The following is a 12854-nucleotide window of genomic DNA, read 5'->3' as shown; positions in this document are numbered from 1 at the left end:
ATGCACTTGCGCCACCTTCATGGAAGTGCCTGGATTCCAGCAGAATGAAAGGTTTTGTCTTGTCCTCGCAACCACTCATGCACCCGAGTTATTGTCGAACACTACATGCTGAGGGGTACTACAGTCACAAGTGCGAGTTACTGTGACTTGCTGGAGGCCAATGTGAAGCCTGCTATTCGATCCAAGCAACAGGGACTGCTGTCTCAAGGAGTCCTTTTGCTGCAAGTCAAAGTATTGCCACGTCCTCCTTATTCACCAGATTTGGCACTGTGTGATTTCCACCTTTTTGGACTGCTAAAAAAACATCTGGGTGTTCGTCAGTTCAAGACAGATGACGACATGAAGAAAGCGACGCAAGACTGGTTGCGAGGAGAAGATAAAATCTTTCATTCTGCTGGAATCCATGCACTTCCAGGCAGGTGGAGATAATTGCATTGAGAAGGGTGGAGACTCCATTGAGAAATGACATTATTAGTTTTGTTAAGGTTTCTTCCATTTTCTAATAAATCCAATTTTCTAACTTTATCTTGAATCCCCCTCGTAATATAAAGTATATTTCCAAGATAGAAAATCCCCAAACATAGCTACATTTTAGCACACAATTGTTGCATTATTGGCAAGTGTAATTAAAAATGTATCATAATCCAAACAAACACTTGGCTCTAATGGTTTTTATTCATTCCTATTCACCCAGATCACATTATTTTGTATATTTCTGTGTGATGTTCTTATGTTCCTTCATTTGCAGTCATCAGATTTTGTGAAAGTTAGGAAAATTACCAATTCCTAAAAACTTTAAATAAATTTATAAATAACTAGCAAAATACCCGCGCTTCGCAGCGGAGAAGTAGTGTGTTAAAGAGGTTATGAAAAAAAAAGGAAACATTTGAAAAATAACGTAACATGATTGTCAATGTAATTGTGTTGTCATTGTTATGAGTGTTGCTGTGTTTTATATATATAAAATACACACACACACATATAAACATATATATACATATACATATACACATATATATACATATCTACATATATATATATATATATATATATACATATACACATCCACATATCAACATATATATATACACATATATACACACACACACGCTTTATGGGTGATGATTGTTTTACTCTTTTTATGTTTATTTTATTTTATTGTAGAATCAACTCCTATCTGCGCACAGCAGGGCAGCCGTGGGCGGATGCGTATGGTGTATTCACTCCATGTTATCGTGCATTGCACTGTCAGTGGTATTTTGATAAAAGAATTTGAACAACATATAAGAAGCGTATAAATTATTAAACAGTAAAACATTAACATTTAAGAAGTAAAGTTACATGAAGTACTACTGCAGTGCCTTCGGGTATACCTCATTTTTTGTTTGCCCATTACATGCTTAAATGTATAAATTTTTTGGTGCACCTACCCGAGAACACGCGACATATAACCGAGCGTGGGAGAAGCATGGATTTTAAACACGCGTTGAGTTCATCTGCTGGTCTCCCTCGTGGAATAACTGGTAATGTTTGACTAAAATCTACACCGAGTAAAACGACATTACCTCCTATTTTTTTTTTTTACGATCTCTGAGATCTTGCTTTTTTCGGTTCAAGGTTTCATAAGCTCTTTTATGTTGTATGGTGTACTTATCCCAAACCATCATGTTTGAATGTTGCAAGACTTTTGCCTTGTATGTAGATCGGGGTAATTACATTCATTGCATTCGTAGTCTGAATCCCAATCTGATTGTATGGGTGGTTACCTGGCACTGTAGGGTTGCCACCCGTCCTTTAAAATACGGAATCGTGCCGCGTTAGAGAATGAAATTGCGCGTCCCGTTTTGAATCAATACTGGACGGGATTTATCCCGTATTTTTTTTATCATTTTTTTTTTAAAGCAGCGTCTCATGCAAATCATCCCACACGCATTTTATGAAGATGCCTCCTTTCCTACTTTTGATTGGGTAATACTTGATGTCATCGTTAGTTTGATTGGTGTTTTTAACTGTCCAGTGAGGAGGGCGTGTCTTTTAAGTAGAGTCTGCAAAGTGTTGGCACTGAGATGTGGCGTCAGCGCCATAGTTGAAGCCCCTAACGTTGCGGTCAGCAAGTCGGCTAACATCCGCCATGTGCCGTCTTTCAGTTGCGAGAAGCAGATCATAGAATGGTTGAAACTGTTGCCCCTAACGTTGCGCCACGGCGTGTGGTTCGTTTATACGTCGTGTCTTCTCATTAAACTTTTATCTCGCGAATATGTTATTGCAATCCGCAGCGGGAGCGTTTCTATAAACTAAATTTAAACTTACGTTTTACACCGTGCTTTGTTTCCCTTATGAACATGCTTGTATGCTTAACTCGCTCCGTTCTCAATTGTTTAATTAATTTTTTGCTCTTCGCTGTTTGCGGCTCTTCCTCCATTTCCCCCTACTTCATTCTTTTATCTCGCGAATATGTTATTGCAATCCTTAACGGGAGCGTTTCAATAAACTGATTGAAAATAGTTTTGCATTTACCTTTTTAGTAAAAGGCGAGCTTTTAAGCCTGAGAAATCACCCCGTAAATGCACACGTTTAATTGCACATGTGTTAATATGTATGGTTACACAGTATTAAAAGACAGTGAACAACGTCAGTTACCTTTGTTCCCGCGTTTGATAAAAGGTGAGCTTTTAAGCCTGAGAAATCACCCCGTAAATGCACACGTTTAATTGCACGTGTTAATATGTATGCTTACACAGTATTAAAAGACAGTCAAAAATTAATGTCATTTACCTTCGTTCCCGCGTGTGACTCGTGCTGTAAATCTCTTCCTTGTTTTTAGTTCACGTGATTACGTAGGAGGCGTGATGACGCGATACGTGACTCCGCCTCCTCCATTACAGTGTATGGACAAAAAATATGTTCCAGTTATGACCATTACGCTTTGAATTTCGAAATGAAACCTGCCTAACTTTTGTAAGTAAGCTGTAAGGAATGAGCCTGCCAAATTTCAGCCTTCCACCTACACGGGAAGTTGGAGAATTAGTGATGAGTGAGTCAGTGAGTGAGTGAGTGAGTGAGTCAGTCAGTCAGTGAGGGCTTTGTCTTTTATTATTATAGATAAGATTAGATTAATTAATTTTTGATTTAACAGATATTTGACAAATACTCTAAGAAAAATAATAGCACCACTTGAACAGAAAACATACTCCTAGTCTTCCAGTCACATACGATTAAGGGATAACTTCAGTTGTTTAACTGACTGTAATTTCACTCCAAGCCAGGGGTTGGCACTGTCACTTAATAACTCTGCTCTTTCTCCCTCTGCAGAAAGTATAATTGACAGACCTTCTGCCGATGACATCGTTTCCAGTTTCCAGACACTTGAACCAGTCTTTTCCACTTCCCAGCTCCTAAAAACGGCTGCTCTATCATCTTGAGGCAGCCGATTCTTGACTCGCGTCTGAAGAAAAGTACTCAAGTTTATTTTCTGTTTTGCACTTTGATCTAAGCTGTTGCAAGAATATGGGGATCACTTCAGTGCCTGAAACCTTCATGAGCTTTCTATTTTTTGCTCTTACAGCATATTGTAATTATATAGCATTCTTAAATCTGCCTAATCCTGTCCAAGGATGTGGTTGTTCTGCAATCTATTTGGACAGCATTGAGTGCAAACCAGGAAACTACCCTGGCACCAGCTCATGGATCTCACCTATGTACCACACGACATTCATACAAGATCAATTGTGAGTTATGAATTAACCTAACTCAGACATCTTACCATGTAAAAAGTGAAAAGCACCAGTACAAAAAGCCTTGAAAACAAATCAACACACTTTAACATTTTATGGATACAGGTTTATGATTTTAAGTCATGGTATATTAGAGACTACATGAGATACAGTAAAATCAGGTTCTCACAGGTGAACTTGTGCCTTTTCTTTGGTCTATGTATTCATTTTCTTTATTAGTTCTTTATTATGCTAGTTCCTTTTCATTTAGTCCAACAGATTTTTTTCCTTTCCGTTATATGTTTTCAAACTTTTCATGTTATTTTTGTTGTGCTTTTTCCTAATTTTTTTAAACTAAAGTCTGTCCTTCTGTATTTATATTTAAACAATAACAATACATTTTATTTATATTGCGCCTTTCCCATGTACAATTAATTAACTTGGCAGACTCTACAGTTGCACAAAAGGAAAATAGCAACATTAAGACTGAATGAACCACCTGCCATGTGACTTTCAATTACAAAGAACTGCACATTGTTTCCACAGTGCAGAATTCAAATTTTGCAAGGCACTCCAAAACAATTCTATTAAAAATTCATGAAATTTATTTTTTGATGTCAACATTCTTCTTGATAAGCAGCCTTGGACAACACAGATGAACATCCCTGTTTGACAAACTGACCCTGTTTGAAGTTAAAAACATGTGCTTTGAAAACTTCATGAATTCCATTTTTGAGAGATTTCATGTGAGGCTTCCCATTTGAACCTTATCAATACAGGCCTTTGCCTTCTTCTCCATTTACATTTAAAGTGGGTATCTGCCCACTTGCCTTTATAATGAGGTTTTCTATTAAGTATCTCTTTCTCGTTCTCTTACCTTGGCCTTTCTTTTTTTTTAATTACAGGTACAGTTAAACCAGGCAATGACTCCAAGCTATGAGACATGACTCTCAAGACAAATCTGAGAAGTGGCATGCATTTTGCAGTTAGCATGCACTTCCCAAAAAAAACCTCTTTTATCGGATGGTGTTAGCCTTAGCTTTTAAACTGATTTCACAAGCTAACACGTTGGCATCTTTAAACAAGAGTACAACAGGAAGGAAGGCAAGTTTCATGTCTAAGGCTCAAGTTTTGCCTCACCAGCTGTGCCCAAATGGCTTAGTTCAGAAGTAAACCAACTTCCAACAAAACTGCATTCAGATGTTAAACCAGTGTGACAAATAAACAGCAGCAGTTTGTGGGAGCTGCTCCTATTTATTTATGATTTAGATATTATTAATAGTATTGAACGTTGAAATTTTGTCAAAGTGTTTTCTGCAGTAAACATGCTGTTCAAGGAATGAAATTTCCTTGAAATTTGCCGAGCAGGCAGCTTAGGTGAACATTTTTTCCAAGCGTCTCATGATGCTTTGTGAGGCCAGTGTGACATCTCATGGTTCCTTTAAGATCATTGCCAATGTGGCTGTCACTGGATAACACAACACAGGAGGAGAAAGAAAAATGTCATGCATGTGTCTAAAAAAAAGAAAATAAACAAAAAACTTGCAGTATTTCCATCTGAGGGGTGCATTAGCTAACCACAATGAAAATATTACATGTACTGACAATGGATATATAACAGTGATCCCTGTGAGCTGGCAGCACAACACCGTATGTGCAGCTGTGATCCCAAAACAAGCCCTAAATGACCCATCCCATTCTTCATCAGAAAATGGAGGACACAACTGAAATGATAAAAATAAAAAATATATTACTGTTTACAAGTTGCTTCATTCATTTTAATTATAAGAAGAAAATGCAAACCTTCCTGCATAGATACTGTACATGAGAAACAAAAAAGATAATCTTGCTGTACCCAAAGCCACGACTTCAAACACTGGAACAAGGCGGTCCCACACCGCTGCTACATGGCACAGCCAATGTGTGCTCCAAGAGTGGAACTCTGTGAGCGCAATGATCTAGATTGTATTTATTATTGCTAGTTTGTGGCCATTTGTTGTTATTTGTTTGTGGTATTCATTCAGTCTGTGTCTTTTCCAGCAGTTAGCACTGCTGTGTTACAGCTCATTTCACATATTTGACAAGCATAATTGGTCCAGCATAGTTCGCATACATTTTTCCTAGCTCTCAGGGACAATTAAAAGACCACTGCACCATTATGATCCACTCAGAACTAGTTCAGTCCCTTTTTCCCCATTGACTCCAATGCATTTTGCAGAGATCTGTAACGTTCGCAAAAATGTGTGTGATTTCTCAAAACTCACAGCAAAGTGAACACTGCGGGGTTCGCTCTTCACTAATTATTAATCATATTTACCCTGTAAGCAATACAATGCCTTAGAGTGTATTTCCCATCTTCTGTTTCCCTCTTTAGCCAGTAAGTTATAAACCTTCAGCTCTAATTTTGTTTTCTAGTTTCCCTGTGGCAGTTTGTTTCACTAGGGCCTTGTTCTGTAGCTCTTATTTTCAGTGAACACTAAATATTCTTATCTGTGTGAATATGTAAATATGCCCAAAAATTATATATGGATCTGTTGCAGTGGGCATCGGTGACATTACCGACGGTGTTGGGTTCAAGGGCTCCCTAATAGAAGATGGGAGCATGGAGCTGAACCCGCATCGTCACAATAATGTTGCGAAATGAATTTTAGGTTATAGACATAAAAAAGCAGCAATATGCCATTAAAACATTATGGAAGTGATATTTTATATTTATATTTGAATATATATGGTGTGATACTGAATCACGTATATTTAACTCAATGCAAGCAATGCAAAGAAATTCTTATAAAAATAAAAATCAACATACAATTAACCATTAATCTTCAGTAAAAAGAGTCAGAGTCAGTGTCTTTAATTAAGAAATCAGTCGGCCACCAGTTCAGAAAGTGCACATTCCTTATCGTTTACTGGATAGCCTAACAGGCATTTTAGGAGAACATACTTAAAATGCATACACTATATTCAAATTACTATGCTTAATTATAACAGTTATTTTTTATTAATAGAACATCTCTACTGATCTATATATATAAAATCCCTATGTGCGTCCAGGTGTCCGTGTGTGGGTGTCTTCTGGTGAAGTGCGCATGCGCAGGGCACGGTGCGATGCGCGATATTACTGTCAGAGAAAGTTAGAGGCGTTTTACGGAAATACAAACCAGTATTACTGCAAGAGGAAATTAAAGGTACACAATACAGTGACGTATATTAGAGCCACATACAAGCCAGTATTACTGTCAGAGGAGATTAAAGGCATATTACCGACGTGCACGCCTGTATTACCGCCAGAGAAAATTAAAGGTATATTACGGACATACAAGTCAGAGGACGTACAAGACGGCATCCTTCAATAAGGGCGCACACAAAAAGGCGAGCCTCAAAAGGGCGACCTCAATTGGGCGCGGCGAATAAAGGCACGCGTAATTAAAGATCTGCACTTTTGTTGCTCTTCACATATTCCAGAGCCATTTGAACTAAATTATCTACGAACGCCTTTATTCGCTGCGCTCAATTGAGGTTGCCCTTTTGAAGCTCGCCTTTTTGTGCGCGCCCTTATTGAAGAGAGCCATACAAGACAGTATTACTGTCACAGAAAATTAAAGACACACAATACATGGCGGCAGCCCACGAAAAACGGTCAGCTCAGCAAGTAAACATCAACAAAAGAAAGGCTGAAAGAAAGAAAAATACGACCAAAAAAAAGAATGAGGTCAAAGTCCCTTGCCATTTAATATAGACTGTTCCTACTAATGTTTATGCACTACTGTTCTAGCACCAGTTATTGTAACGGGCTAAATGACTAGTATTATTATAATGTATTTTACAAATAATAAGACTTACAGTTCTGAGTTCTTACTTTTTTCTATTACCTTAAGGTTTTTGCTGTTTTTGTTTCAGTAAGAGGGAAGACACCAAGACCAGATATTTAATTGGTTATGGATAAAGATGCAGAGAAAGATGAATACATAACATCTCTAACAGTATGCCTTATGTAGAGCTTTTGCTATACTGTGAAGTTAGCGCTGTGATGAGACATTCTTTACAAATATTGTCTGGTCTCTGACTAGGTATTTATATGCTTTTGTTTTTGCTAGAATAATTTGGCTATTAGAAAAAGCAGAACATATAATAAATAACAAGAGTCAGCTCTTCTGTATTATTTATGTCATTGGGAAATGTGTTACAGAGAAACAGTTATGCTTCACATTGCGATTCTACTAATGTGCACCTCTCATAAAGGAATTTCAAAGCTTTTCATACGTTCAAAGTGAATAACATTTACCAACACTCTGTTGTCATTTGGATCTAATGCAAGGGTGTCAAACTCCGGTCCTGGAGAGCCGCAGTGGCTACTGGTTTTTATTCGAAACTATCTTCTTAATTAGTGACCAGTGTTTCTGTTAATTAACTTTTTTTGCCTTAGTTTTAATTAACTTGACTCAGGCCCTTTAGTTGTCTCTTTTTCCTTAATTAGCAGCCAAACAATGAGACACAAAACAAGCCGCCACCTGACCAGCTCACCTGTGCCCATCACACAATATCTGAAAATAAAGAAAGGTGATGGTCTTGGTAAGGTTGATCTCACAGATCACCAAAACATTTTGACAGTGTTCTTAGAATAAACAGAAAATCAACAGATTTGGAAATGTCTGCAGTGGCAGAATGAGAGCAGCAACAAGCCATGAAATTAAATAATGAGTTTAATTAACAGCAAGACTCTGCTTCTCATTAAAAAAGTGATTGAAGTGAAATTGGTTGGAGATTGAAGCCCCAATTTAGCTTGTCATCTGTTGGCTCGTTTTACATCTCATTTGTGTTTGCCTGTTATTTAATGAAGAAAGCAATCAATTCAGAGGACTGAATCCTTAAAAACAGGGATATTAAAATGAAGGGAAAAAGGGGTTAATTAGCAGTGAAACTGGTCACTGATTAAGAGAAGGGTTAGAATGAAAACCTGCTGCCACTGCGGCCCTCCAGGCCTGGGGTTCAACACCCCTGGTAATGTATCTTAACATTTGCAGATATTTGAGGCTGTGCTTCTTCTCTGTGCTCTTGTTTCTTTGAATTGAGAGGAATGTGTAGCAGCACATTGTTGATTGAGAGAGGGCAAGATGTTAATAGCTAGTGAGTCACCGTTAATTTGCAATCAGACGACCAACTGTGCAAACCAAGGATAAACACAAACCTAAAACAAGACTAACTGAGGTTTAGTTAAGCTTCATACTGATCTTGTTCTGCTATTCACTGAAACAGTAACTTAGATCTAAGGATCATATTGCTATAATATCGTACTACATAGTCTGGTCTTGACACACTGCTAGTGCGGTACTATTTCCAAATCACTGCAACTGACCCATATATGTTTGTAAAACAAAAGCGTGAATCATTGTGACATGCTAATTATTGATTGAATATGCTGCAAACTTCACAGTGTCATTACTTCCCCTCATCTGGATGTGTTTTTTTTTTTGGTTCTGCACCTTTTTTTTCCAAGATCATGTATATCCAGGTGCTTGTTGTTGTTGAGTTTACTTCTTTTTCTCTGTCACACCCCCCATTCTGTAGCCTTTACCATGCATGTTACTGGTTTGTATTTCCACAAATCTCAGTATTAGCCGATGTTTGACATTCTATGGTCTAAATTAAATTCATTACAATTTTAAAGATTATTTCCTTTTAATAGTAATAAATTTTATTTATATAGCACTTTTCCCATGCTAAAGGGAATAATTAAGAATTAATAAGAATGCTGTTCATATTTAAAAACATCATCTCATCATCTCCAACTGTGGTTCTGTCTGGGGCATAGGCTGCCAATCAGCTCCCTCCAGCCTTTTCGATCCTGGGCAAGTTTCTCCAGCTGTCCCCATGTGTGGCCAATCCTCCTCATGTATTCCTCTAGGGCTCGTGATGCTGGTTGCAGGTCTGCGGAGGGTTGCCCAATTCATCTCCAGCGTCTTTGTAGGATGTTGTCTCCAACAGGCTGCTGTTTAGTCCGTTGCCACAGGTCTTCATTGCTGATCATGTCGGACCAGTGGATCTTAAGAATCCTTCTGAGGCAGGTGTTGATGAAAACCTGCGTTCTTTTTGTGGTGGTGACAGTGGTTCTCCAGATTTTGACTCCATAAAGTAAACCAGACTTCACAATGGTGTTGAAGACTCTGACCTCTGATATTGTTGATTTCAGATGATCTCCAGATGTTTTTCAACTGAACGAAAGCCGCCCTCGCCTTGCTGATTTGGGTTCTAACATTTTCATCTGTCCCACCCTGTCTGTTGATGATGCTGCCAAGGTAGGTAAAGTTGTCCACCTCTTCTACTACCTCTCCTTCCATCTTGATGGGCATTGCACTGGCTGTGTTGACCTTTAGCATCTTACTCTTACTTCTGTTTATGTTCAGGCCTGGATTTACTATTTAAAGAAATACTACAGGAAAAAAATAAAATAAGATAATTAACAAAACTTAAACATCTATCCATTTTCCAACCCGCTGAATCCGAACACAGGGTCACGGGGGTCTGCTGGAGCCAATCCCAGCCAACACAGGGCGCAAGGCAGGGAACCAATCTGGGGCAGGGCACCAACCCACCGCAGGACACACACAAACACACCCACACACCAAGCACACACTAGGGCCAATTTAGAATCGCCAATCCACCTAACCTGCATGTCTTTGGACTGTGGGAGGAAACCAGAGTATCCGGAGGAAACCCACGCAGACACAGGGAGAACATGCAAACTCCACGCAGGGAGGACCCAGGAAGCAAACCCAGGTCTCCTAACTGCGAGGCAGCAGCGCTACCACTGCGCCACCGTGTCGCCCCAACTTAAACATGAAAAACTATGAATTATATACATTGTTAAACATATTAGCTTAATGAGCATCTCACAGGATGCCAGATGTGAAAACAAAATGGGTGCGACACAGGTACTGACCCCTCTTCTGTTTTTGCCTTTAGAATGGAGGAAGACCCAGCAGACGAGCCCTGATGTAATTTCTGGGGTAACGGCAATAGCCCTGTCTCTTCATGGAAGTTGACTGGAAGTTGCCGTTCACTTAACCAGCTACCCAAGGTCCCAAGGAACCAGCTACCGAAAGTCACAGACCTCAAGGTAATGTTTCACTCTGAATCCTGGCTGAAAAACACCAGAATAGCTTTTTTGTGATGTTTTGTGGAGTTTAATTTTGGATATTAATCAGGGCATCCTTCAAGACCTCATCTCTTTGTTATCTCTTGCTCTTTCAATATATATTTATATTTTACATATATTGGTTCCCTGCCTTGCGCCCTGTGTTGGCTGGGATTGGCTCCAGCAGACCCCCGTGACCCTGTGTTTGGATTCAGCGGGTTGGAAAATGGATGGATGGATGGATATATAAATCAATTTCCTTTTAAGTTAGGTTCTTAAATATTAATAATTAAATGGAAAAGTAGTGACTATATTATGGTTAAGGTCCTGTGTCAAATAGACATCAAACCCCACCATTGGGCATTTTACCATGTACTATACAGTTGGCAAAAAGTGAAGATTTTGGCAAAATATGATAAAGGTCTGATGCATGGCATCTTTTCAGCATCAGGAAGGAACACGTGGTCAAAGGACATCAAAGGCTATCACATGACACCAAGAAGTGAATATGGAATACTTAATTCAGCCTCATAGCTAGTTATCTATGAAGCTTTGGAAGGTATGGAGCTGGGTCAAGCAAATGAGCCATCTGGGTGAGTGACATTTGGAAATGACCAATCATAGAACAAAATTTACAAGAGGAGGAGCTACACATGACAGACTGATGATTTCTTTGCTATTCCTTATTTTCACATAATGCATTTTTTCACTTAAATATAGCAAACGTTAGACCTCTTATATCATTGAAAGATGCAGAGAAATTAGTTCACTCTTTTGTTTTCAGTCGACTAGATTACTGTAATGCACTCCTCTCAGGACTACCCAAAAAAGACATAAATCAACTGCAGCTAGTGCAAAATGCAGCTGCTAGAGTCCTAACAAGGAAAAGAAAATCTGAACACATTTCTCCAGTTTTGATGTCACTACACTGGTTATCTGTGTCATTCAGAATTGACTTTAAAATACTGCTTATGGTTTACAAAGCCTTAAATAATCTCGCTCCATCTTATATATCGGAGTGTCTGACATCTTATATTCCAAATTGTAACCTTAGATCTTCAAATGAGTGTCTGCTTAGAATTCCAAGAGCTAAACTTAAAAGAAGTGGTGAGGCGGCCTTCTGCTGTTATGCACCTAAAATCTGGAATAGCCTGCCAGTAGGAATTTGCCAAGCTGATATGGTGGAGCACTTTAAAAAAACTGCTGAAAACATGTTACTTTAACATGGCTTTGTCATAACTTCATTTTAATTTAATCCTGATGCTCTGCATATTCAATTAATTATCATTACTATTCATGGTGGCTCCAAAATCCGTACTAACTCCTACTCTCTCTCTTCTGTTCTTTTTATGGTTTTTTGTGGTGGCGACCTGCGCCACCACCACCTAATCAAAGCACCGTGATGTTCCTACATTTATGGATTAAAGACCAGAAGTCCACGTGACCGTCATCATCAAGTCCTTCCATGAGAACTCTGAAAACAATGAGGACTGATCATTTATGTTAGGTAGAATGCCTAGAGGGGGCTGGGCGGTCTCTTGGCCTGGAACCCCTGCAGATTTTATTTTTTCTCCAGTCGTCTGGAGTTTTTTTTGTTTTTTCTGTCCTCCCCGGCCATCAGACCTTACTTTTATTCTATGTTAATTTGTTTTCCTGATTTTAATTCTTACTTTGTCTTTTTTCTCTTTCTTCATCATGTAAAGCACTTTGAGCTATATTATTTGTATGAAAATGTGCTATGTAAATAAATGTTGTTGTTATGTATGTAAGCTAAGCTAGGTAGACAAGTCTGTAATGTGCAGTCAGAAGAGTAAGAAGAGGAATAAAACAAACAGAAACCTTGTTCTAAGGAGGACAAAGATAGAAGCATTTATTTTAAAAACAAATGTGGTCTAAACAGCAGGTCAGTATGTGAGAGAGCAAGACTCAAGTTCTTTAAATTAGTGCCTGAGCTCTATACCGGTTTGGAAAAGTGTGTGTGTGTTACACCTGTGTGTGTATTTTTA

At 38.6% G+C, this 12854-nt stretch overlaps 1 long non-coding RNA gene across 1 annotated transcript; it reads left to right on the top strand.

The window, feature by feature from the left end:
- Positions 1-8631: 8631 nt before the first annotated feature.
- LOC114657234 (uncharacterized) lies at positions 8632-10923 on the top strand. Its single transcript, XR_003717198.2, has 3 exons — positions 8632-8714; positions 9904-10009; positions 10677-10923. It is a non-coding gene; the product is annotated as an uncharacterized LOC114657234 (long non-coding RNA).
- Positions 10924-12854: the final 1931 nt, after the last annotated feature.

Source organism: Erpetoichthys calabaricus, chromosome 9 (genome assembly GCF_900747795.2).
Source record: "Erpetoichthys calabaricus chromosome 9, fErpCal1.3, whole genome shotgun sequence".
In the NCBI taxonomy this organism is placed as follows: Eukaryota; Metazoa; Chordata; class Cladistia; order Polypteriformes; family Polypteridae; genus Erpetoichthys; species Erpetoichthys calabaricus.
This window is presented reverse-complemented; position numbering and strand designations above follow the sequence as displayed.